Source organism: Solanum verrucosum, unplaced genomic scaffold (genome assembly GCF_900185275.1).
Source record: "Solanum verrucosum unplaced genomic scaffold, falcon-dt-bn FXZP01000102.1, whole genome shotgun sequence".
NCBI lineage: Eukaryota > Viridiplantae > Streptophyta > Magnoliopsida > Solanales > Solanaceae > Solanum > Solanum verrucosum.
The window spans coordinates 2,352,299-2,377,761 of record NW_026019930.1 but is presented as its reverse complement, the minus strand read 5'-3'; the positions used below and the strand labels follow the sequence as shown (position 1 = coordinate 2,377,761).

The 25,463-nt window shown below is 34.6% G+C and overlaps 1 pseudogene; it reads left to right on the top strand.

The window, feature by feature from the left end:
• The first annotated feature begins 1,720 nt into the window (after nucleotides 1-1,720).
• LOC125832535 (probable 2-oxoglutarate-dependent dioxygenase AOP1) lies at nucleotides 1,721-24,316 on the top strand (annotated as a pseudogene).
• The last annotated feature ends 1,147 nt before the right edge of the window (nucleotides 24,317-25,463 follow it).

The window sequence follows — 25,463 nt, the reverse complement described above, 5'->3', positions numbered from 1 at the left end:
GGAGGGTATAAGTGGTCTATTTCGCATAGTTCAGGGGCAATTTTGACCATTTTCCGTAAAATAAATGAAGTGAAGCTTGGGTAAATAAAAAGTAAATGATATGATTTGATTAAATAAAATAAAATAAAATAAGTGGAGTTGGGTAGTAAAATGATTTTATAATGTTAATATAACATCCCAAATTTAATATATAACAACCCTCAATACAACATGGTAAGAGAATAATTTTTTTACAAGAAAAATACCATAAAAATGTGCAATCGAATGAAATAATTTTTTTAAAAAAATTTAAGGGGAAGTCGCGCATTCTCATGCATCTTACAAGGCACAAGTTGTCAGCACCTTGTAAGACGCAAGACGGCTGCGCTTTGTAAGACGCATGGGAGTGCACGCCTTGCTAATTTTAACCTGATTTGGACGTCATTAATTTGGGCGTTGCAATATTGTTCTTTTGATTCTAAAATCAATTTTGTTGCCCTTTTGAAATTTTTGACAATTTTTTTTAACCCTTTTAGCTCCGGACTCTAATTTATCATACCTCCTCTAACACTAGACGACAACTCATGATGACCACATACTCATTTTTGTTCAGCACCATCCAGGAACGAATTCATTATTGTCTTCTTCTAGTTTAGTATATTTATGGTATACATAAATTTGTATGTAAAAATTCATTAAAATAATAATAAATAATGAAAGTGAACTCATAATTTGAAAATGTGTAAAAAATCATTAAAATTATAATAAATAATGAAAGCGAACTCATAACTTGAAAATATGATAAATTAGTGCTAAATCACTAAATGTTAAATATGTAAAATTTAAATAATAGTTTTGCCTTAATATCTCAATATCATGATATATATACCCTTGCTTTAACCCCTACACGAAAAAAAATAAAATGGATCTTCAAAAGCACAACCTGAAAAAATATCAAAAATTAGTACTAAAAATTTCAAATACTAAATTCATAAATTTTAAATTTTGATTTCACCTATATCTCTTCATATTATATATCACTTGCTTTCGCTATAATTTTTTTACTCAAACCTCCATAAGCACAATCCAAAAAAATATCACTTTTGCTTAACTGGTAAATCTTTAATAATATAAAAACACCCTCTCACTATTATTTTCAACTTGTATGGAAAGTATTTGAAATTTTCTTTATCTATTGTGAATCATAAAGAGTCATTCCAATTTATAGTTACGATAATCAATAAAAAAATCATTAAGATGAAAATCGTTTAGTATTAACAGATAATGAAAAAATTAAAAAAGCATACAAATAAAGCTAACAAAAAAAAATCAACATTGGGAGGGATAATAACCCTATAAATCATATAAACCCCAATAAAAACTCCAATAAAAACAACCCAAATCCTTTCTTTTAATTTTTGACGATTCATTTTCTTTACCACTAAATATTTTCTTCCACAATCGACAAAATTCAAACCAAAATTTCAAAAATATTGAATTTTCGATTTTGCCTACGTACCTAAGAAAGCTTAATTTGTTTAGCAACAATGCTATAAATTAGGAGGGCCTACTTATCGTTGAATTAATAAGCAATTTGCATTAAAGATTTGTTATTTTTGTTATCACATGGGAAAAGTACTTACCTTCACTTATTTCAAATTCTTTATAAATAGATTCAATTGCATGCATATAATTAAGCATAATAAATATATAACAAAAAATCTATTCTTCCTAAAAAAAAATGGGGTCCAAAAATATCAAGCTTCCAAAAATAAACTTTTCTCATGATGATTTAAAGCCAGACACACTTGTATGGAATCAAGTGAAAAGCCAAGTCTACAAAGCACTAGTAGAATATGGTTGTTTTGAAGCTTCTTTGATAAAATTCCAATAAACCTTCAAAAATCTATTTTGGAAGTCTCACAAGAGTTTTTATTGAGGACTACAACTATGATAAACAAGTTGCAGCTAGTTGAGCTGAGCTGGCACACGTGAGCTGGCACACGAGTCAGTTAGAGTTTGTTAGAAGATATTTTATGTAGTTAGTAGATTGTTAGAGATTATTAGCAAGTAGAATCTTTTGTATATAAAAGGTCCTAGCCTCATTCATTTGTAGTTAGACAATCTGATTCACAGATGGTATTCAAATGAAAGTTCTCTGAAGAAGATGTACTCTCTGTTTTCTTAACTGCTTCCATTTACATTTTTTCACCATTGATAGTGTATTGATTCAACAATTTAACATGGTATCAAAGCTTAATTGATAGAGTTCTGGGTGAATTTTCCGCATCTCCATTTTTTTCCAGTATATTGCAGAGTTGAAGGATTGCGATGGCGACGAAGATCGACCACAATCATCCTCTGTATCTATCGACATATGACATTCCAGGAGCTGTGCAGATTGGAATCCAGCTCACAGGGATGGAAAATTACTCACTATGGAGTCGAGCTATGCAATTGACCCTCTTGACGAAGAATAAGATGGGATTTATTGATGGCAGTCTTCGACGAGATCATTTTAAGGAAGAACTGGAGAAGAAACAGTGGGATCGATGCAATGCGATGGTCCTCTCTTGGTTGATGAATAATGTAAGCACAGATTTGGTTAGTGGTATCTTGTTTCGATCTAATGCAGCTTTGGTTTGGAATGACTTGAAGGAACGATTTGACAAGGTAAACATGTCACGCATCTTTCATCTCCACTAAGCAATTGTTACGCATGTTCAAGGAGTTTCTCCTGTTTCAGTTTACTATTCGAAATTGAAAGATCTTTGGGATGAATATGACTCGATACTCCCACCTCCTTCCTGCGCATGTGAAAAATCAGTTGATTATACTGATAGTATGCTTAGGCAAAAATTACTTCAGTTTCTTATGGGGTTGAACGATAACTATGGGCAAGCAAGAAGCCAAATTCTAATGATGAATCCATCTCCTAGTGTGAATCAATGTTATGCAATGATTGTTCAGGATGAAAGCCAACGTTCCTTAAGTGGATCTGGACAAACGATTGATCCAACCGCATTATTCACTCACAGGCCTGGAGGCAGTGGTTTTGGATCTCAAGGTTCTGGTAATGGAAGTAGTAATGGTAATTCTCATCGATTTCACAAAGGAGGAAATATATACTGCGATTTCTCTAACATGAAAGGGCACATTCGAGCCAATTGTAACAAGCTCAAGCACTGCACACATTGCAATATGCAAGGTCATACAAAGGACACCTGCTATCAACTCATCGGTTACCCTACCGACTACAAAGGAAAGAAGAAGGCAAATATTGTAACTGCACCTTCATTGCCTCAAATGCAGCACAATAATTTCAACAATAATCTCAATTACCCAATGCAGTATACAGGTGATGGTATTGGCTATTTTGTTTCTCCCATGCAATTTACAGGAAATACAAATGGACACAGTTCTGGATCTATTGCTGGAAATTTTGGACCTGGATCTTTGCCACAGTTTACTCCGAGTCAATATAACAACATCCTTCAAATGTTGAACAAACCCATGCTAAGTGAATCCAGTGCAAATGTAGCAGGTATTTTTTGCTGGTTCTTCTCACTGTAACAGTAATACTCATAGCTCAGCTTGGATAGTAGATAGTGGTGCTACTGATCATATGGTTAGTAATACAGCTCTACTTAATCATGGATTATCAGTTTCTCACCCAGGAAAGGTCCAACTCCCCACAAGGGATTCAACTGTTGTTACACACTCAGGCAGTTCACAATTAACAGGAGGTGATGTAGTTAAAAATGTGTTGTGTGTGCCAACTTTTCAGTTCAATCTTCTTTCAGTGTCTAAGCTCACTAAAGAACTGAATTGTTCTGTCATTTTCTTTCCTGATTTCTTTATAATTCAGGATCTCTTCACTGGGAAAGTGAAGGAGATTGGTGAAGAGATTAATGGCTTGTACATTACCAGACCACACCAACATCATGATACATCAAAGAAGGCACTGGCAGCTATTAAAGGATGCGAAGAAGCTGAAATGTGGCATAAGAGACTAGGTCACATCCCTATGAGTGTGCTTAGGAAAATTAAGATGTTTGATAGTCCACAAAAACTTGTTCTACCTTGTTGTGATGTATGCCCATTGGCAAGACAAGTTAGATTGCCATTTCCTATTAGTCAAAGTAGAAGTGAAAATTGTTTTGACTTGATTCATTTGGATGTATGGGGACCTTATAAGGCTGCTACACATAATAAAATGAGATATTTTCTAACAGTGGTTGATGATCATTCAAGATGGACATGGATTTTCTTAATGCACTTGAAATCTGATGTTTCTACTGTTTTACAGAATTTCATTTTGATGATTGACACTCAATTTGGACAGAAAATTAAGACTTTTAGATCAGATAATGGTACTGAGTTCTTTAATGCTCAGTGTGATGGGTTGTTCAAGAGTCATGGGATTGTGCACCAAAGTTTTTGTCCACATACACCACAACAGAATAGTGTAGTGGAAAGAAGGCATAGACACATTTTAGAGACTGCAAGGGCATTGAGGTTTCAAGGTCACTTACCAATTAGATTCTAGGGTGAGTGTGTCTTAAGTGTTGTACACATTATAAATAGAATTCCTTCTTCTGTATTGCACAATAAATCACCTTTTGAATTGATGTATAAGAGATCTCCTGACTTGTCCTACATGAGAGTAATTAGTTGTCTATGTCATGCTACAAATCTAGTCAAAACTGATAAATTTGGTCTGAGGGCTATTCGATCAGTTTTAATGGGCTATGGTTCTACACAAAAGGGTTACAAGTTATATGATCTTGAGCATCAAAACTTCTTTGTTAGTAGGGACGTGGTGTTCAATGAAGCAGTGTTTCCTTTTCAGTCCCCAGCATTGGCTGATCCATATGATACAACAGTATTTTTGGCTTCACCTCCCTGTTCCTCTCATTCTGAGGATGCAGATGCAGTCCAACCTGCTATAATAACAAGTGATGAAATTATACCGGTAGCTTCACCTCCTTCAGCTATTTCTGATGATCATTTACATCCTCCTCCTGAGAGAAGGAGATCTCACAGGACAGGTAAACCACCCATTTGGCAGAAAGATTTCATTACTACCTCCACAAGTAGATCAAACCATTGTCTTTATCCTATCTCAGACAACATTGATTACAATTGTCTTTCCTCCACTTATCAATGTTACATTGCTAGTTCATCAGTTGAGACTGAACCTCAATTTTATTATCAGGCAGCTAATGATTGTAGATGGGTACATGCTATGAAAGAGGAAATTCAAGCATTGGAGGATAACAAAACTTGGGAGGTTGTTTCTTTGCCAAAAGGAAAGAAAGCAGTTGGTTGTAAATGGGTTTATAAAATCAAATATAAAGCTAGTGGTGAGATAGAAAGATTCAAGGCTCGGCTAGTAGCAAAGGGTTATAATCAGAAAGAAGGCCTGGATTACCAAGAGACCTTCTCTCTTGTAGTAAAAATGGTTACATTACAGACTGTTCTGACCTTGGCTGTTTCAAAGGGATGGGACATTCAACAGATGGATGTTTATAATGCCTTTTTACAAGGAGATCTTATTGAGGAAGTCTATCTGCAATTGCCATAAGGATTTCAGTATGATAAGACAAGGGATCCTAAAATATGCAGGTTACTTAAGTCTCTATATGGGCTGAAGCAGGCTTCTCGACAGTGGAATGTGAAGCTCACTACTGCTTTACTTGCCACTGGTTTTCAGCAGAGCCATCTTGATTATTCATTGATGATCAAGAGGACTGCAGATGGGATTGTGATTGTACTTATATATGTGGATGATTTGTTGATTACTGGAAGCAGTCTACAACTTATAGATGATGCCAAACAAGTACTTAAGGCAAACTTCAAAATTAAGGACTTGGGCACTTTGAGATATTTCTTGGGCATGGAATTTGCCAGAAATGCCAGTGGTATGCTTATGCATCATCAGAAATATGCCCTTGAGCTCATTTCTGATTTGGGATTGGGAGGATCCAAACCATCTGTCACTCCTGTTGAGTTGCATTTGAAGCTTACCACACGTGAGTTTGATCTACATGTTGGAAGTTCAGGTGCTGATTCTTTGTTAGCAGACCCTACTGAATATCAACGACTAGTTAGAAGGTTGTTATACCTTACCATAACAAGACCTGATATATCTTTTGCAGTCTAGCATTTGAGCCAATTCATGCATGCTCCTAAGGTTTCTCATATGGAAGCAGCTATTCGAGTGGTGAAGTATGTGAAACAAGCTCCAGGTCTCGGTCTTTATATGGCTGTTCAGACAGCAGATACACTTCAAGCATACTGTGATGCTGATTGGGGCTCTTGCATTAATACTAGGAAATCCATTACTGGTTATATGATTCAATTTGGAAGTGCTTTGTTATCCTGGAAGTATAAGAAACAGCCTACCATTTCCAGAAGTTCTGCAGAGGCAGAGTATAGGAGCCTCGCCTCCACTGTCGCTGAGCTAGTTTGGTTAACTGGTATATTCAAGGAGCTGGATATGCCATTGTCTTTACCTGTTTCTTTATATTGTGATAGTAAAGCTTCCATTCAGATCACAGCTAATCCTGTATTCCACGAAAGGACTAAACACATCGACATTGACTGTCACTTCATTCGGGAAAAGGTTCAAGCTGGCCTTGTGATGATTCACTATTTGCCCACACAGGAACAACCTGTCGATATCCTCACAAAGGGGCTAAGTTCTGCACAACACTCTTATCTAGTTTCCAAGATAGGCTTGAAGAACATCTTCATACCACCTAGCTTGAAGGGGGGTATTGAGGACTACAACTATGATAAACAAGTTGCAGCTAGTTGAGCTGAGCTGGCACACGTGAGCTGGCACACGAGTCAGTTAGAGTTTGTTAGAAGATATTTTATGTAGTTAGTAGATTGTTAGAGATTATTAGCAAGTAGAATCTTTTGTATATAAAAGGTCCTAGCCTCATTCATTTGTAGTTAGACAATCTGATTCACAGATGGTATTCAAATGAAAGTTCTCTGAAGAAGATGTACTCTCTGTTTTCTTAACTGCTTCCATTTACATTTTTTCACCATTGATAGTGTATTGATTCAGCAATTTAACAGTTTTTGATCTCCCTTTACAAACCAAACTTTAAAACATTTCAACCAAACCCTTCTATGGCTATGTGGGACAATATCGTCCTTCAATTCCACTATTTGAAAGCATGGGCATTATTGATTCTAACATCCCTCATAAAGTTGAAAAATACACTCAACTTTTATGGCCTCAAGGAAATCCTTCTTTTTGGTAAATATTAATCTTTCCCCATTATTTATTTTTATAACATGCATCTTATTATTGTATTTTTTTTCATTTTTATATGGGTTGGCAGTAAAATTATCCAGTCATATTCAGAGCAACTATCAAAGTTAGACCAAACAATAAGAAGAATGGTTGTGGAGAGCTTAGGTGTTGAAAAGTACATGGATGAGCATATGAATTCGATCAACTATCGTCTTCGATTGATGAAGTATAAAGTGTTGGGTTTAGCAAGGTGTGAATGGAAAATAAAAAAAAAAGAAGAGAAAATGGAAGAACCAATGAAGGTGGGGGAACCAATTTTGTAGGGAAAATGAAAAGTCATCATTGCAAAAGTGCAAATGAAAGGTCAATTTTACCATATTGGTAGAAGAAAAGAAATTGTTGTCCTTATATTAGGAAACACTTCCTTTAGTTCTTAAAGGGTTAAGAAGAAGGTTCCCCCTCGCGCCGTCGTTGTCGCTCGCTCGGCTTCGGATTTGGCAAATGATTGATTGATAATATTTTTGGACAAAATTTATTTAATCAATCTTGTTAAATCATTTCCTTTCTCTTATAAATTAATTCAGAATGTTAATTAAATAACATAATTAATTTGGCGCAACTGAATTTATTTGAAATTCACGTGTAACGGTAATCCTTCTAAAAAGCCGTTACTTTTCCCAAACGGTAATCTTTCCGAAAAGTCGTTACTTTTCCCAAAGGACACAATGTTCTTGAAACAATGGGTTTGAACAGATTTTTTTGAACAGATGCGTTCCTTGCTGCAAATGGCTATAAATAAAAGGTCTTTTTCGTTTTTTCAAACACTGAAATTTTTTCTCTCTGCATACATTTTCTTACATAAATAAAATTGTCGATCGACTGAGTCTGTGTGTGCTCTTGTTGCTATTCTTGCGTTCGCTGAAGTTATTGAAGTTTGAGGTACCGCTACTTCTTTAACAGGTTAATCCGTTTTATTTTGAGAGGAATTAATCTGCAATCTCGGGTACAGTGAGGGGATTAAATTTCTTAAGGAAACACAGTGATTTCTGTGGACTCGGATTAAAAATCATTCTGTCAATTTCATCTTTTTTCTGTTTCTGTATTTTTGACTAACCTAAATACAGGAGATAACATAAAGAACCTCAAAGCGATGAGACTAAAACAGGACTACATGCTCACACAGATAAGAACATTGTTACTATACTATACAAAATCAGGTGAAAGGTCTTGAAATTTTGACCAAAGATGGACAGTGGATCAATGTTGATCCTACACCTGACACTTTCACTGTCATGATTGGAGACTCTCTACATGTAAGCTCTTCCAACAATAACAATTTATGTAACTCTACTTTTATTTTCTGATATATAGTGTTGTGAAACTTATAATTTTTCCAAATAAAAGATGTTCAACTGATCATCCTTCGGTCTTTGCGTTCCCGCCACTGAATATAAAAATAAATAAATTATAATATCAACTTACTTTTACCAATTAAGATAGCTAATGTGTCTTATGTTTTAGTGTCACGACCCAAAAATGGACGTGATGGCACTCGCCTTATCCCACCAAGACAAGTCAGCCTAAAACTCAACCATTACAATAAAATGCGGAAATTTTATAATCAACTCAAAAAAACCCCAAAAATCTGGTTGTTACGTGTACAAGCTTCTAAAGTATTACAATTGATTCAAAAGAAAACACAAGCTCATATGACATTGTTTCTAGAGTAGAACAAGATCATAAACAGGAGTAAGAAGGATCGCTGAAAAGACAAACAACTACCTCACAAATCTCCCAGAAGCCTTGGAAAAGAAGAAAATAACAAGTTCCACAAAAATCCAAGCTCGTAACCTACAAAAATTTGTAGAAGCAAGGGGTGAGTACCAAACCATACGGTACTCAGCAAGTAAACCTCTAAACACGAGCTAAGGGGATATAATACAAGTACTCCTTACACCCCAACTGAACCTTCACACCTACAATCTGTATAAAACCAGCTCAACCTAACAGTTCAAAATTTACAAGCACATATCTCAACAACAACATTCTAACAATCATATATTCTCAACAACAAGCTCAATATTTATCAATTACCACCTCCACAACTACAATCTGTTTAGTACTAGCCCAACATAATAGTTCACAGTTTACAAAGCACATAGCTCAACACAACACTCTAACAATTTCATTTCCTCAACAACAACAATAATTTCATATCCTCAACAACAACACTCTAACAATTGCATATCTTCAACAATAAACCCAATATTTATCAGTCACAAGTTTCATAGAAAGGCACTCGCAAGATCAGCAACATACAAGATCAAGTTCACCAATAATAAAGAAGTGCAATGTAATGAAATGCAATGTCAAGTATAGTGATGCATGTCTGACCTAATGATACACACCCGCTGTCTTTCAGTCAGGGACCCATAGGGGACATATCTGTTCATGCATCCATCGCGGCGCGCGATACGACCCTCGATAATAGTAACCATCGCGGCACGCGATACGTCCCTCGAAATATAGTATCCGTCGCGGCACGTGACACGTCTCTCGAAATATAGTATCCATCGCGGCGCGCGATACGTCAATCGAAATGGTACATCCTTTTTATTTTCTTATTCTTTCTCAATGCACATAACACTTGTCACAACCATGTCTCAGAACAATGCAAATGACATGTTCACACAAATAATGAAGAGATGACCATTTTCATAACATTGCACAATTCACAACAACACAATCAGGATACAACATCAACAATGATTCAACAAGCCTTTCGAACAAACACTTCATCAAATTGCCTTTTATTATCCCTTTCTCATCATTAGAATTAATCAATGTGGACAAGTCAACCCATCACCAAGACTCATTACCCTAAACACATATTACAAGGAAATACATGAATTCCATACACTTAACAAGGGTTTAGAAATCCACTTGCCTCGATCTATCGAACAATAACTCCGGGAGTTGAGTCTTCCCCTTTCGTTAAACTTCCAACTCAATGTCATCTATTCAAATAAATGACCACAAGAATATTTCAAAACTAACAACATCCATAGTATTATATGTCTTGCCTAGACCCAAGAAGTCACCCAAACCTATAAGCAAGATCTTAAATCTTGATGTCAATTAACATGTCAAATCTCATATTTTTAAATTTCAGGTCTAGGATTATATTCTAAATCTCCAGTATCATGAATCTAATAATATTCAAATAATACAATACATATAGTATTTAATTATATCTATCAATATATCACAACTTTAATAATAATGTGGTACCACATTTTTAATTGGAGTCGCAGGAAGAACGAAGGAAAAATATGTGTCCAGCAACCAACTAGTACGTCTACTACTTAAATTCCATTATTCCTCACTTAAATCTCCCAAGGACCACTCACTGTACAATGATTACCACCTAATCATTATTCAATGATTGCACTCTAAACCCATTTTTCCACTCACTCATATTCCAATTTCAAATATAATTTTTTTGTCAAACCCACCTTTCTTGATTATCTTTCATAGCCAATATTAATAATAATATTAATTCTAAACAATCATAGCTGTTCATTAATTATAAAAGAGATGAACAATTGCATCCTTATTAAGTTATGGTCATTACCTGGACGAAGTGCATCAACGGCGGAAGTGAGTATTCCAACCTTTTCTATTTTCTTTTTTTCTCGGCTGCGTGAACTGCTGTTCACAACTGCCAACAACATTTACCCTTTTATTTATTTATTTACTTATTTATTTTTCTTTTCTATTATTATTAGCAACAAAATAATCTTTTATTAAATCTGAAAATCATGTCACTCATTCTTATAAGTCATAAATTATTTATAAAAGCAACTAAAAAGGGCTAATATAAAAATAATGAGAAAAATTCATAAAACGACTAAGAGGGTTGTTACATTATCCACCACTAAAAATCATGTTCGTCCTCGAACATAAAGATGTAGAAGGAAGAATAACCAACATTATCAAAACCTGAGTTATGACCTACCACTCGGTGCTCATCTCTCTAAGTTAGCTCGTCCTTAAGTCCATTCCATCAAGATCAACTACTAAGAATTGAACTTTCGAATCAAAATTTAAAAGATCTACAAATCAGGAGTGATTATCAAGCCACAATTTAACTCAGGAATGCAATCTAAACTAAAACTCATTGGACCATAACACAACCATCATGAAGAATCCTTTCTCACATAACCAAGATAACATTCTGAATTGATACTGGCTACAACCAGAAGTAACTTCAATCAACTACCACATACTCATAATGCTCACCATCACAGATCTTATGAAGATTTTCTTTTCATAACGCAATCTTTTCACGAGCTTAAGTTATAAAAATCTGATCTTTAAACATCGGGTACTCATCAAGGGAAAATCAAACATGTCCAACTCAAAGAAGAATAAGATCAAGTAACCACCCAACAAACGGTACACTCCAAGACACAAAACCTTTAAGAATAGTGTCTGATAACTATAACTATATAATCACGAAAGCTCTTCTATAAGTTCTCATAACCAAAGTTGTGTGTGTAAAACCATTGGTATACTTCAACTATCTCAAACAACACAAAATCTATCATAACTGAAATGACCAAGTCTGTCCAAGAATTTCACCCTACCAAGAGGACAATCACAGGATCGGTACACCCGATCCACTACTAGGGATTCACCAATAGATATGAAAATACGTGTGGGTATAGGTAGTGAATCTCACTCCAAACCATATTCAAAACGAAGTAGATGGTCACATCAGAATATATAGAACCAAGGTTGAATAACACTTGATACTTCTTCCACAGTGCCCGTATCAAATATTTTCATACATATGACCTTATCTATTTGATTTCTAGCCACCCACAATCACTAATCTTGTAATGACCCTAAAGGTCATTTTTGGAAATTTTCATAAAATGACCGTTTTACCCCTCCCGATAATTGCCCCGAGTCCTAATTGTTATATTTTCGAAGTTGGTTTGAAGGAAAATTGATGAAAAGTTGAGTTTTTGGAAAGTTGAGTTTTTAAGAGTTAAAGTTTGGTTAAAAGTGCTATTTCGAGTCATTTGGAGTTTCGAGACTCGAATCTGATTTCCGTCGATTCCAGCAGTTTTAGAATGTCGAAACGGGTCTGTGAAAATTTACGAAGTCAAATTTGGAGTTAAAACGAAGATTTGAGGTCCTAAGTTGCAAAAATTGTGAAATTTTGATCAAGAGTTGACTTTGGTCAACAAACGAGGTTCCGGTGCTCGAAATGAAATTCCGAGGGCACCATTGGATTCAGGGGGTGATTCTAAGTCTAGAATGAGTCTTGGTTGAATTTTTAGAGGCCCCGAGTGCGTTTCTAGTTTTTTGAGTCTAAAGTTAGTTTCTTGACGCCTTATCGAATACCGGGTCAAGGAGACCTCGAATTCAAATTCCGACGATTTCATTGAGTCCGAAATGTCATTTTCAAGCTAGTAGCATATTTGGTTTGTGTTCGGGAAGTGCCGAATGAGTTTTGGGTGAGCTTTTAAGCTTCTAGATTGCTTTGACACTATTTCAGCAAATTGTGACAACTAAAGGGTTCATTATTAGTTTTAAAGGTCGAAAAATTATTTCGAAGGTTCTGAAATTTTGAGCATGAATTATAGGACTTATCTGCAAGTTTTGGTGCATTTTCGCTAACCCGAGATTGGACTTTTATCGCAAATAAGAAATAATTGTTTACCGAGTAGAAATGATATTTGACTTGGCAAACAAGCATGAAATTGAGCTCCGATTGAACGAGCAGGTCCGTATCATTATTTAAGACATTTACAAAAAAGAATCGGGTCATTTCACTATCGTATGAGGAAATTACGGCCTTTTTAGTGAAAGATTAACTGATGTTTTTCTGGTGCATAACAGCCATCTACTGTTATAAAAATCTTAGACTGTGTTCATTTGGTATTTTGAGCATATCGGGAGTTCTATAGATCGGAATGGAGTGATTCTTATGGGTTTCTTCTTGAATTAATATGAGGGTTAGTATTCAATCTTCAATTCGACATTTTCTCATAATTTCTTTATCTGGTTTTTTTTTTCCTATCTGTAAATCTCTTGGGAAAAATTGGGGTTTTATCGATTTGGACTACCTTTTTGATGAAAAAGGTATATTTACGATCCTTATGTTATGGGTAAACTGATTTTAACATAAAATTATTGATTCATCAATTATTTTCATCATATTAACCGCGTACAATTTGGACTTTCTCGGTAAAGTTAAAGTTTGATAAATTGAGAATTTCAAGGTCGATCTTAACTCCGTTTTTGATGAAATGTCATATTTGAACTTATCTAAGCATGGGTAAGATGTTTTTCAAGAGATATTTCATTTTCGAGTCTGGGTTTCAGATCCGAATATTTTAGGCTTCTTCAAGAACGTGGATTTTCCTTCAAATTGAGTTTGTGAATTGATTTCAACTCCGTTTTCAAATTTGTTTTCACCATTAGTTTCCAAATACTTTAAGGATCATTTTACATTTAAAATTTCCAGATTTGGGTATCGTTTTCCAGTATGAGACTTTTGGACCGTTTTGCCCTTTTTCCCTAAATTTCTTGATTTTGGCGTCATTGGACTCGAATTGTGATTGTGAATAATTGTTTGAATAAATTATCGTGATCCAGATTATACTCGGAAAGAAAAGGCTCAAGTCAAGTAACTTTTGGAGTTCGTTTTAAGGCAAATGGCTTCTAAACTTTGTAAAACTCTTAGACTACGCATGACTACTTTCCTAATTGTGTTGGGGAGTAATGGGGATTGAGGATGATTTTTATTTGTTGATTGAAATTGTTGTAAATGAAAAATGGGGAATAAAACGAGCTAAATGTGTTATATGTGACTTGAATTTGTTGAATAAGTCATGTGATAACTGATATTGAGGGGATAGAAGAACATGAGTAGGCTATGATTGATACAGACATTGATGTTTAGACAGATTGTAACACCCCAGAAAAATTTTCGAACTAAGACTTGAACCATCCTTCGTTGTGAGTAGGATTTTACCGAGGAATTAAAATTTCTTAAGTGTTAAGTTCACTAGATGTAGCACCTTGAGTTCGAAAAAGAACTAAATTGGAAATAGCAAAATCTGAAATTTTGCAAGTTATGCTTAAGTATGAGTTTTTGGTCGACTTCAAATGACCATAACTCGTAGCTCAGGATGAGTTAGGTGTGCTACTAGATACCGTAGAAAAGACCTTTGAATTATCTTTCCAACGCCGCCGAGTTTGATAAGTTTCGAGGTCGAATGAGTGAGCTATGGCCTTTTGAAGTTAGGCTGTCCAGTTAAGGAAAGTCAAAACCGGGTTTTAGAGGGGTAGTTTGGTCTTTTCCTTACCAAAACAGATTTAATTCGTTTTTAGTAATATTTTAGGTGTCTAATCTGATTAGGTTCAGTTTTATAATTCTAAAATACACCTAGGATTTTAGTTGAGAGTTCAAAAAGAGAAAAGAGGAGAAAGAGGAGAAAAGAGAAGAGGATCAAGCGTTCGTCGAGATTTTTGCGTGTTGTAGCGGATTTTCACCATGGATTTGATCCCTAAGAGGTATGTAAGCTTCCATAGTGTTGGGTTCTTTCACCCACACGCCAATCATGATTTATTCAGCGTAATTTCGTTCTTGAAATTTATGGATTTAAGTTCTTGATGAGTTCTTGATAAGTGTTCTTGAAGTTTATTAAGTTTTGAAGTAAGATTCTGCTTAGGTCAACTTTAAACGACCATATATCTTAGAATATTAAGAGTTACGTGAGCCATAACCTATCCAATTAAAGGTAATTGAATCTACTTTCCAACCCCACCAGTTTCACATCAATCCAATATCTGAGTAAAAAGTTATGACTATTTTAGTAACCTATACAGTGCTGTTACGAATTTGCCGATGGGAAAATATTGAAAATAATCGTTTTTGTCTTTTTACCTCCAAGAAAACCATCAACGAATTTCTTGACTAATTAAAAAGCTCAAAACAATCAGATTTTCATCTTCACTCATGAAAATCATAATTTTTGGCTATAGAGATTTTAAGAAACTAACTCGAGAATCTCAAGAAAGGTCTTCTTGATTGTTTACCTTCAAGCTAGGGTTTCAAGGCTTCTAATCAAGTTCTTCTTCAAGATTCTTTAAGATTCTTAAAGATTCTTCAAGAATCTTGTTCTTCTAGGTATGTAAGGCTATCATAGTGTTGGACTAGTTCGTTCTCACGCCCTACATCTACGTTTAAATCAGTAAAAGAGGAATCTAGGATTTTTTTTCCCTAGATTTGAGCATTCTTGAAATAAGGTGATTTTGAGTTCTTGAGTTCGTGTTTCTTTTAAAAGTTCTTCCTAATTATCGAATTGCTATATTGTTATTGAGATACTCCATAAACATGAGATCATGAACCTTGAATCCATAAATTCAAATTCAAGGAAGGTCAAGAGCCAAGTCTAGGAAGTTCTTAGAGTCTTTTCAAGAAGTCTTTTGCAAAATGCTTTTAACTTTGTTTTAAGACTTAAAGATCAAGTTGAGTAAAGAGTAAAGAGTAAAGATTTGAAGTTCATTTCTTCAAAAGAATATGGGGACTAAGTATTCCCAAAGAGATTTAAAATGTTTTCACATTTAAATAAGAGCAGAAACTGAGATTTCCAAAGAGTCTTCGGGCTAGTTTTCAGAAAAGAGTATTAGCTTTTTAAATGAAGCAAGTAGGGAAACTGAGATTTCCAAGATAGCCTTTGAGCTAAGTTTTGAGCACTAATCTCAAATCACAGAAGAAGTATGTTTTTAAAACATAAGAGCTAGTATATTTTGGGAGTAGTATTGAGCACCGAATTGGGGGCAGGCATGAGTTCAGATAACTCACGTCTCCATAAAACCATGTAGCCATCATGGGTAGAAATGGGTCATACTTTTTAGATGAACCCCTTTCGAAATAGACTAGTGGATCCATTAGGCAGTTCAGGTCCTATACCTTTGGCCAGGTATAGGATGCGCTGGCAGCGTGAGGTAGATCGCTGTATCATCACTATAGCTCTTATGTGATGGTTGTCGGTTAGAGAAACTCCCACAGAAGTTATTATATTTTTATATACATCAGTTTATTGTATTTTTATATACATTTCAGAGTTATGTTGTATCCTTGCATACACACAGATTTGACAGCATGTTTTTAAACAGTTTGTTTCTTTATATTGCACTTGTTTTAAATTGCTTTATATTGAAATGAGTTCAGTCATATTTAGTTGAGTATTCAGAGTTGAGTATCCAGAGTCGAATATCATATCTTTGAGTCGAATATCATATCCTTGAGTTGAGTATCTAATCTCGGAGTTGAGTATCTTATCATTGAGTACTTCTGAGTTGAGTAAGTTTGAGTAGTTTTGAGTACCCTTAAGTATTCCTTGAGTGGAGTAAGTTTGAGAAGAGGTAAGTATGTTTCATTTCTATCAAGTTTCAAGCTTATGTTTATGTTTTAGAATTCCTCTTACATGCTCGTACATTCCACGTACTGAGCCATTTGGCCTGCATCTTTTCATGATGCAGACACAGGTATTTAGGATCATCAACATGAGCTTCGTTGATACATCCGAGAGTTCGAGTTAGCTATGGTGAGCCTCCTTGCTTTCGGAGGATTTCATTTACCTTTCAGTTATATCAGTTGTTAGGATGTCGTGGGTCTTGTCCCGACTTCCATCTTTATCAGTTAGAGGCTTCATAGATAGTCAGTATAGTTAAGAAGTCTGTATTATTCATTTATTTTATTAAATATTTTAAAGACTAAAGTTGCCTTTTTATGGCGAGTTGTATATATTCTATTATACAGAGTTTTCTTTGGACTTAAAGTTTGTATTTAAGTTTTATGAACTTTTATTTCAGTTTTTAAGCTTTGTATGCTTGAATTAGTTTTCCGCTTGTAGTCAGCCAGGATGAGGGTTCGCTTGGGGACCAGCAATGGTCTTCGAGTGCCGGCCACGTCCAGGGTGTAGGCTTGGGTCGTGACACAGATGATGTGTAATACTATGATGTGGTCGTGATATGGTTGTGATTGAGCCAGGTGATGTGTAATACTATGATGTGGCCGTGATATGGTTATGATTGAGACAGGTGATGTGTAATACTATGATGTGGTCGTGATATGGTTGTGATTGAGACAGATGATGTGTAATACTATGATGTGATCGTGATATGATTGTGATTGATGATATGTACATATTCATTATTCATCTCATGTGTGAACTATCAGTTGCATGAGTTCTGAGACACTGATATGAGGATGGATGGATATGAGACACAGTTGAGACTAGCTCCGGCTAGAGATATATGAGATGGACTAGCTCCGGCTAGCGATTTGGATGCCGATGGGATCTGGTTTCGGCGGTGATACATGGTCCATGTGTGGCCCCTATGGGTTCTGATTTGAGTATTTAGCGCGGACTGATTACGTCAACAGATGTGTATCGTAGGACAGACATGCATCACGACTACATGACATCATTATTGCATTTTGCATCGTATTTGCCTTATCTTTGTCTGTGATTTGTGGATTGTATCGGTTTACCCTTCTTATGTGGAATTTGATCTAGTTGCTCTTATTTGTTGATTTAAGGTTGATGAGGATATACTGTTGGTTCTGGCTGTTGAATATGATCTGTTTAGTATAGGTTGGTTGGTTTGCTGCTAGATTAAAGTTTCGGTGGTTCGGCTTAGTAGTTTCTTTAGCAGATTGAGCTTCAGGACATACTCGAGAGGTAGCGGTTCATTCCAGACGTTCCCTTGAGTTATCTTTACTTTCAGTTTTGTTCTATTCGAGAACTATACTCTGAGACTTGTATATTTTTATTCGAATTTATTTAGAGGTTTGTACATGTGACAACCAAATTCTGGGTAGTGTTGAGTCTTAATTAAAGTCTTCCGCTTATTTATTATCTTTTATTCTCGTATTTCTACTTCTCTATCGTTGTGGTTGGGTTAGGCTGATGTGTCCGGTGGGAAATGGACACGTGCCATCACATCCGGATTTGGGGTGTGACAAATCTAGTCTCAATTATAATTGCACACATACTTGGTTTGTTGAACCTCACATGATCTTCACAGTACTTCATTAAAGTCAACACTCCTAATACTAACAAATCATCACAACCATACCAACCATTTACCTTACTCTCAAACTGTCACTCGTATCCAAGTCTTATTAGGAACACATTGTCGCCTCCAAAATTTTTGAACTATGACTCCCTCTCTTTCCATGTAAGCATTTCATGACAAATACATGTCACACCTAAGACTGATAACACTAATTCTAAATCTAAAAGTACTTTATCATCGAGACATAACAATTGAATCACACTCAATGTCAACTCTACGTAATTTTTCAGATATCAAATTTCAACTAATATTCAAAACCGTTATATTCCTCATAACAACACTTAAGAAATTCCTGGTCACTCCAATAATTTGGTATACTATAAGCTCATAACCTCTACTCGCTATCAAATGCCTATGTAATACATCATAACAGTCTGTATCGTCTCATTAACAAAGTAGTTTCAATCCCCTCAAAATCCTCATTAACCATGTAAAATTGTAGGTCCACACCGTTGAACATCAATAAGTTACCTATCATATTTTGAACAATCTAGCTCGACATAACCACATAGAATCTTCCACAAATAGTTGTTTGTCACTCAACTAAAACTCAATCTTTTTTTTTAAAAAAATCGATGATAACTTCCTAGTAAGTCTGTACCGAACTAGTTCACATCTCACAATCATATCTAAACTCATAGGCAAAAATCAATAATCCTTCAACTATAAACCAATGGCTTATACGAGAGGTCTTATTCCTTCACTTTTCTTAAATTCTTTCTATGACACAAAATTCTAAATATCTTGAACCCTTCAATACACCATACTCTTTCACCTTTCGCTGACTTGCTTACCAATCTTATCTTTTGACTAACAACCCATGATATTTCTACCTTATCCTCTAAACCAAAACATTACGTGAAACCCCCATTAGGTATAACAATCAAAAGTAATCAAATTCACTACTCAAATTATGCATAAGTCCTTCCAAATGTTTTATACTCAATGCGATCAATCATTTCTTACCTTACCAATCCATACCTTGACAAAACACACTGCCACAAACCTAAACTCACCATGAAAAACTTGAATTTTGATCCCAACCGTGTAACACAATCCCATTATCTATCAACATTAGCTCATACATTGATGATCTTTATGAGTTCAGGTATCTTAGCCTATAATTGATCGCCTCTCCATTGATCTTACCATATCCTTCGTTAAAAATTCAATTGTACCAATTACCAAACTCAAAACAATAAAACACTTATCATCATACTCGAGTCAAACATCTATAGACTTCTTTCTCAAATCTTATCCAACATCTTTTAACTGATATGAATGACACGTAACAATATCACCATAACCATAGTAAAACAGATGGAACCACATGTCTCTATACCTCAATTCTTAATCTCTTTGAAGATACTTCTTTAGCCTTTGCAATAAGAGAAAATATTCTTGCTCTCACCTCTTTCCGAAGGCTACACTACATCCCACTATATTTTTCATTATGACTTTAGTTGCTTTAAGTTCTATTCGAGCGACATCCCAACTCCTTAAAAATAATTACCATTCAACCACGCTACTCACAAAATAATAGTAAACCATACCTTAGACATTCTAAAGTCATCATTACCATACAAAATTCTTTTAACCAACAAAACTTATCATATAGTTGCATTCCAATTATAATTCATCACGAACTCTTATTACTATCATGCTTAGTTAGCCCTTTCCATCACTACGAAGTCAACCTTGTCATTGATGACACCTCAAACTCAGCTATATCAATCAAATTCAAAAGACTAACTTAATTTTATATGCACTTTCTTACTAAAATTCTCAATTACTTTCATACAAGTATACTCGTTGAGACTTCCTTTACCTATAAACTTGTCATCCTAATATCGATCCACTTCCATGGAGCTTACGATGAAATTACCACTCATTTAAAATCCTCGAGATACACTTCACAACCTAAACACATCAATATCGTACCAATGATCCACCACTAAAATTTTCCTAACAATATAATGCTTAACTCATTCGTCTTTAGTAACAAGCTAGTTGGTTTCTCAAATATGAATGCAACATCAAACCTTATTATACGAGCATGTAATACAATTAATAACTCCTTATGTAGCTATTAGTATTCACGCTTAACAATTAACATATCCGTTTCCATATACCACTAGTACCACATCGTGAAAGTCCGTTAAATCCACCACTAGAACACATCATACCTCTCGAGAAGATTGTACCCAAATAGCCTACACATTCCTGCTCCATTAAGTAACTGACATACACTACCAAATTTGTTCGGTCTCTCATCCAAAACGATATGCATCCCTTTGTAGATCATGTCAACAACAAAAGTAACACATTCTCTAACTCTAAACAAGTAAGAATCGGTACCATTATAGTAGTCGTATTATGACCCTTTTAAATATATACCCAATCTATAAAATCGTAGTAGAGATTCTGACCTCGTTTATTACAACATCATTCTCATTATATACTAAACAACCCATACTTATATAAGTTTATTAACTGTAATTTCCGAAGTCACACTGTTCATTTCATATCCATCCTTTTAATCATTCCATTTCCATTATCAAACTAATCAAGATATTGCCTATACCACACAAGTACTATTCCCTTTATTGGGGTAACTAACCAAAAATAAACACATTCATAAAATCCCTCAAACTATTGTTCAACCTCATCATTTGAATATCCTCAAAATGTTATGTCAAGTCATCACCTAACTCAATCTATTCGACTCGTTGAACATTTCAAATCTGACAACACATCTTTCTCGTAAGTCTATCACTTCCACATTTGTAACAAATCTAACATCCAAGACAAATACAACACACCGAATACTCACATCAAGAGCTACGCACGAGTCATCATATAAATGAGAGTGAATGGAGTAAAGCGATGATAATCAAAACCGGACCAAGTACGCACGATAGAGATCCAAGAAATGAAGATTTTTTCTAAAAGTCACTATAGCCTCTCGAAGATAAGTACAAACGTCTCCGTAGCAATCCTCGAGACTCTACTTAGAATCGACTTGTACACACGTGAGACCTATGAACCTGGGGCTTTGATACCATTTTGTCATGACCCAAAAATGGACGTGATGGCACTCGCCTTATCCCACCAAGACAAGTCAGCCTAAAACTCAACCATTACAATAAAATGTGGAAATTTTATAATCAACTCAAAAATACCTTCAAAATCTGGTTGTCACGTGTATAAGCCTCTAAAGTATTACAATTGATTCCAAAAAAAACACAAGTCTCATATGACATTGTTTCTAGAGTAGAACAAGATCATAAACAGGAGTAAGAAAGATCACTGAAAAGACAAACAACTACCTCACAAATCTCTCAGAAGCCTTGGAAAAGAAGAGAATAACAAGTACCACAAAAATCCAAGCTCGTAACCTACAAAAAATTGTAAAAGCAAGGGGTGAGTACCAAATCACACGATACTCAGCAAGTAAGCCTCTAAACACGAGCTAAGAGGATAGAATAGAAGTACTCCTTACACCCCAACTGAACCTTCACAACTACAATCTGTACAAAACCAACCCAACCTAACAGTTCAAAATTTACAAGCACATATCTCAACAACAACATTCTAACAATCATATATTCTCAACAACAAGCTCAATATTTATCAATTACCACCTCCACAACTACAACCTGTTTAGTACTAGCCCAACATAACAGTTCACAGTTTACAAATCACATAGCTCAACACAACACTCTAACAGTTTCATATCCTCAATAGCAACAATAATTTCATATCCTCAACAACAACACTCTAACAATTACATATCTTCAACAATAAACCCAATATTTATCAGTCACAAGTTTCATAGAAAGGCACTCGCAAGATCAGCAACATACAAGATCAAGTTCACCAATAATAAAGAAGTGCAATGTAATGAAATGCAATGTCAAGTATAGTGATGCATGTCTGACCTAATGATACACATCTGCTGTCTCTCAGTCCGGGACCCATGTGGGACATATCTGTCCATGCATCCATCACGGCGCGCGATATGACCCTCGATAATAGTAACCATCGCGGCACGCGATACGTCTCTCAAAATATAGTATCCGTCGCGGCGCGCGACACGTCCCTCGAAATATAGTATCCATCGCGGCGCGCGATACGTCCCTCGAAATGGTACATTCTTTTTATTTTCTTATTCTTTCTCAATGCACATAACACTTGTCACAACCATGTCTCAGAACAATGCAAATGACATGTTCACACAAATAATGAAGAGATGACCATTTTCATAACATTGCACAATTCACAACAACACAATCAGGATACAACATCAACAATGATTCAACAAGCCTTTCAAACAATTCTCAACACATCACACAAACACTTCATCAAATTGCCTTTTATTATTCCTTTCTCATCATTAGAATTAATCAATGTGGACAAGTCAACCCATCACCAAGCCTCATTACCCTAAACACATATTACAAGGAAATACATAAATTCCATACACTTAACAAGGGTTTAGAAATCTACTTGCCTCGATCTATCGAACAATAACTCCGGGAGTTGAGTCTTCCCCTTTCGTTAAACTTCCAACTCAATGTCATCTATTCAAATAAATGACCACAATAAGATTTCAAAACTAACAACATCCATATTATTATATGTCTTGCCTAGACCCAAGAACTCACCCAAACCTATAAGCAAGATCTTAAATCTTGATGTCAATTAACATGTCAACTCTCATATTTTCAAATTTCAAGTTTAGGATTATATTCTAAATCTCCAGTATCATGAATCTAATAATATTCAAATAATACAATACATATAGTAGTTAATTAGATCTATCAATATATCACAACTTTGATAATAATGTGGTACCATATTTTTAATTGGAGTCGCGGGAAGAACGAAGGAAAAATATGTGTCCAGCAACCGACTAGTACGTCTACTACTTAAATTCCATTATTCCTCACTTAAATCTCCCAAGGACCACTCACTGTACAATGATTACCACCTAATCATTATTCAATGATTGCACTCTAAACCCAGTTTTCCACTCACTCATATTCCAATTTCAAATATAATTTTTTTGTCAAACCCACCTTCCTTGATTATCTTTCATAGCCAATATTAATAATAATAGTAATTCTAAACAGTCAAATCTATTCATTAATTATAAAAGAGATGAACAATTGCATCCTTATTAAGTTATGGTCATTACCTGGACGAAGTGCATCGACGGCGGAGGTGAGTATTCCAACCCTTTCTATTTTCTTTTTTTCTCGGCTGCGTGAACTGCTGTTCACAACTGCCAGCAACATTTACCCTTTTATTTATTTTTTATTATTTATTTATTTTTCTTTTCTATTATTATTAGCAACAAAATAATCTTTTATTAAATCTGAAAATCATGTGACTCATTCTGATAAGTCATAAATTATTTATAAAAGCAACTAAAAAGGGCTAATATAAAAATAATGAGAAAAATTCATAAAACGACTAAGAGGGTTGTTACATTTAGGTTACTATCCCTTTTTTTTTGGCCGATTATATCTATAACTATTATTTTAGATGATTTAGTTTGTGAATATATTCTTTTGTATTTGCAAGTATAAAGTTCAAACATATTTAGCTTTTTTGAATATGAAGGATTATTGTTGTATGTAGGCATGGACAAATGGTCGGATGCATGCACCATTTCATAGAGTGATGATGAGAGGAAACGAAGCAAGGTATTCAATTGGTTTGTTTTCAATACCTAAAGCTGGATACATAATAAAGGCACCAAAAGAGTTGGTAGATGAAGATCATCCTTTACTCTTTAAGCCCTTTGATTATCATGAATTCCTTGCTTTTGGCTACATTGAAGAAGACATGAAATGTGATTTTGCTTTGAAGGCCTATTATGGAGTCTGAATTTAATTAACTTGATTATATTAACTAGTAGACTAAATAAATATGCTCCTTGTGAGTATATGCTTGTGTTTTATGTACTAGCTAGTCTGAGAAATGATCCAAGTTAATTTATCCGTACTTTACGCGATCGCTAAATATTCTGATGTTGATTATAATATAATTTTTGATGCATCATAAACGAAATACTTTTTAAGACTTGAATATTAAATAAATCTACACTACAAAAATTTTGTAATTTTAATAGGTAGATACCAACGTCATTCTTCTTTTAACTCAAATATAAATTCATGTGTGTTTAAATATTTGTCGAGTTTTGACCCACTCTTAAATAAAATCAAAACCCACACTTTCTCACTTTTATAACACGCCATATATAACTAAAAAAAATTATTGAAATTCCTCGTAAGGTGAGAACATTTAGTAATCTACAAATCACTTTATCTGAAAAAAAAATCTTTTATCGCTTGTTATTCAACTTTTGGTAAAAGTTTTGAGTTTTTTTTAATGAATTATAATATAATATTTATGATAAGAGATTGGAGAAAAATCAAGCAAATTACTATATTTCAAAAATATTAGTACACTGTTACAAATATAGAAAAATAAAAAGAATTATAAGGCTAACTTGTTACTTAACCTCATAAATATATGAATGTATTCACCAAATCGTTATCGTACGTGATAGTTGTGCAATTTGTTTTCTTTTCAAGATGATTATTTAAAATAATGTTCATGTATCTAAGGAATTTGATTTCTTTTATGCTCTAATTAAGTTTTTCATGTTTAATATGAGAATCGGAATGAGTAATTTAATGTTAAACTTTTAAGAATTGCCTATGATAATACTTACAATTACAGTTAGAAAATTTTAAGAAAAATATTTTTTTTAGACTGATGAAATGATATATTGCTCACTTTAGTGAGATTCAAATTCATTACGATAGAATCTTCCTCAGTCCAACATTGTTAATGGTCTGTTTAATCCTTACTCTATAACTGAATTGCAATGTTAGTTGATATTTGTATGAGTCTCATATTTTGATTAAATTTTTGATGGTAAAAGATTGTTGATTTTTTTTTTTAACTGCCTCCAATGATCATTGATATGAAAGAATTACATTTTGAAGTTTGACACACCAAAGTCAAT